This window comes from Triticum aestivum, chromosome 7B, assembly GCF_018294505.1.
Source record: "Triticum aestivum cultivar Chinese Spring chromosome 7B, IWGSC CS RefSeq v2.1, whole genome shotgun sequence".
Classification (NCBI taxonomy): Eukaryota; Viridiplantae; Streptophyta; class Magnoliopsida; order Poales; family Poaceae; genus Triticum; species Triticum aestivum.
This window is the reverse complement of record NC_057813.1, coordinates 700907899-700910406: the sequence shown is the minus strand read 5'-3', so window position 1 is coordinate 700910406 and position 2508 is coordinate 700907899. Positions and strand designations below refer to the sequence as shown.

General features: G+C 42.8%; 1 non-coding gene across 1 annotated transcript; it reads right to left on the bottom strand.

Moving 5' to 3' along the window:
- Window positions 1-2018: 2018 nt before the first annotated feature.
- On the bottom strand, window positions 2019-2217 carry LOC123163260 (U2 spliceosomal RNA). The gene has a single exon (XR_006481821.1). It is a non-coding gene; the product is annotated as a U2 spliceosomal RNA (small nuclear RNA).
- Window positions 2218-2508: the final 291 nt, after the last annotated feature.

Here is a 2508-nt window from a genome sequence, read left to right as displayed (position 1 = left end):
AAAGGGTGGGCTTGCAATTCGGATAAAAAAGGTTGGGCCCTGGTTGCGAGTAAATGGTGGATTTGCAACTCAGACAAAAAAGGTTGGTTCCCAGTTGCGAGTCGAGGGTGGTCTTGCAACTTGGAGAAAAAAATCCACCCCCATTTTGTGTCGAGAGTGAACTTAGAACTAGGACAAAAATGATTGAGGCCCAGTTAAGAATCGAGGGTGGACTTTAATTGGGACAAAACAGGCTGGAGCCCCGTCGCGAGTCAAGGGTAGTCTTGCAATTAGGACCAAAAGTGTCGAGACCCGGTTGCAAGTCGTGAGTGCAATTGCAACCGGGAAAAAAAGGTCAGGTCCCAGTTGTGACTTGAGAGTGGACTTGGATCTCGGACAAAAAAGGTCGGACCCCAGTTGGGTGGACTTGCAACTGGGACAAAAAAATTTCAGGTCCTAGTTACAAGTCAAGATGGCAAAATTCCTCGTGGGGACGGGTACCCGCGGGGATTTACCCGTCATGGAGCGGGAATGGGGGACAAATTAGCCCCATGGGTATTCTCTGGTGGGTACCCGTTAGTCTCGCGGGGCGGGAATGGGTATAAAATTCTCCCCGTGGGGACTCCATGGATACCCGAAAACTATGCCATTCGTACTACAAATGCAGAATATATAGATTAATACCTAGATATTTCACACAATCATTTTTCTCCACCTCTCCCAACGACCATGTCTTCTTCAATCTCACCTATCCTAGTGAGCTTTGAAATCCCCATGGATACCCGACGGGTACCGGGTACTCGATATTAACGGGGATGGGGGGCGTTTTGTCCCTGCAATGCTTCACGGGGATCGCAGGTATGGGGATTGGCGGGGATCTGGGCGGGGATGGTGGAGCCATCCCCGGTCATCCCCTTCCCCGTTGCCACCTTGAGTTACAAGTCGAGGGGGTATTGCAGCTGGGACAACAAATTTCGGGACCCAATTACGAGTCAAGGGTGCACTTGCAACTAGAAAAAATAAGTTGGACCCAGTCGCGAGTCGATGATGGACTTGCAACCAGGGGAAGAAAAGGTCGGGTCGCAGTTGCTGGTTGAGAGTGAACTTGCAACTCGAACAAAAAATGTTGGACTCAAGTTGCGAGTCGAGGACGTACTTGCAACTGGGACAAAAAAGCTCAGACCTCAATTGGTAGTCGAGCATTGACAAAAGCGGAGCCGAACAGGCCTAGGCCAACAACAAGATACATAATAAACAAACAACAACAAACGAGGTGGAAGGTAGAGAGAGCGCTTGCATGAAAATTATGGGAACTAAATTAAACAGTGAATTTTAAAAAAATATAAAATTTTAAAAATCATGGATTTAAAAAGACCTAAAATGTAAAAAAAATATAAGTTTAAAAACCGAAGTAAAATAAATGAAAAAACAAATAAGGAAAAACAAACAAACCTTATAGCAAACTATTCTCCCACAATGATGCACTTAGATGTGAGGTACTATTTCACATCTCTGAATGTGAAATAGCAAACCCGTAAAAATATTGGAAGTTTTATATTTATCCTAAGTCAAACTTCCTTAAGTTTGACTATGGAAACATTTATAATATCCACAACTTCAAAAGAAAAATGAAAATATATTTTATGATAAATCTAATGAAACTAATTTGATGTTGGGATATACTCCCTCCGTCCGGAAATACTTGTCGGAGGAATGAATGTATCTATACGCATTTTAGTTCTAGATACATCCATTTTTATGCATTTCTTCGACAAGTATTTTTGGACGGAGGGAGTACTTTACTTGTGGATGTTTGTATGTTATTTATAGACTTTATCAAATCTACATAATTTTTTGTTAGGACAAAACTGAAACTACGAATATTTTGACAAGAGATGGTTGCGTGCTTGAGAAGGGAGTGTGGAGGAGCTAATCGGCAGTAAACTCACCCTGAAGTTACGTGCATACTATGCAAATGAGACTATGATATATACTCCTCCATCAAAAAAGAAAACTATAAAGATTTCATTATGTTTTGGTTGGGGTGTGCCTGTTCCAAACAATAGTGCAACGCTTGGAAGACACATGAGGACCCATGCAGCAAGCTACATTTTATAGGTCCTCCCCAAAAAAATTAAATTAATATCATAGTGTGGATCCGAAGATCCACGTATCAGATATTAAACTGACAAGAACAGATACTACATTTGATCTTAGCCAAGAGGCCGAGAAAGGTATATACCCTAAATCGTGCCCTTGGCTCCCTTTTTATTTGTTCCTGAACCGCCTCAGGTATCCGGGCACGCGATGTGGGATTAATTCCAGACGAGTCAAAGGCTCTTTTCTGTTTTCACAATCTGTATACAGAGCTGCGTTTGTTTGCCCGCTCAACCAGCGCTGCGGGCCGGGGTAGGTTTTTCCTTCGATCAGCAAGGGCGTGACGGCCCACATGCTCCATGGCCCAATCAGTCGTCGCTAAGATGGTCTTAATCTATATTTATATTACTATTAAACAATCAAACAAATTTT